Source organism: Penaeus monodon, chromosome 33, assembly GCF_015228065.2.
Source record: "Penaeus monodon isolate SGIC_2016 chromosome 33, NSTDA_Pmon_1, whole genome shotgun sequence".
Lineage (NCBI taxonomy): Eukaryota > Metazoa > Arthropoda > Malacostraca > Decapoda > Penaeidae > Penaeus > Penaeus monodon.
In genome coordinates this window covers 7,324,712-7,325,055 of record NC_051418.1, presented here as the reverse complement: position 1 = coordinate 7,325,055, position 344 = coordinate 7,324,712, and positions in this window count along the sequence as shown.

Sequence of the window (344 nt, the reverse complement as noted above, 5' to 3'; positions counted from 1 at the left end):
GGTAAGGTGCTACAATAATTTACAATTTAGATAGAATAACATTCTTACACTTTTTTCTTCCGCGTGAACAGACTGTTAACAGAGAGCGTACGAGTCTCTCAGCCCATCACCGGATACCGCAAAAGTGCACTTGCCATTACTTCAACAATTCACACCCACTGGAAGACCAACTTGAGAGACTTTTGGCCCGTGAGCTTAGAAGGCCATAGGGGGTCGTTCGCTCCGGGACGCCCCACGCTGGCCGGTGAGCGCAGGTCCAGAGTGCAGTGACCAGGTTGGGCCAAAGCGGTGACTCCGCAGTGCTTCGGCCGAGATCTGGGGGGGAAGGGGGAGGGAGAAGGGGT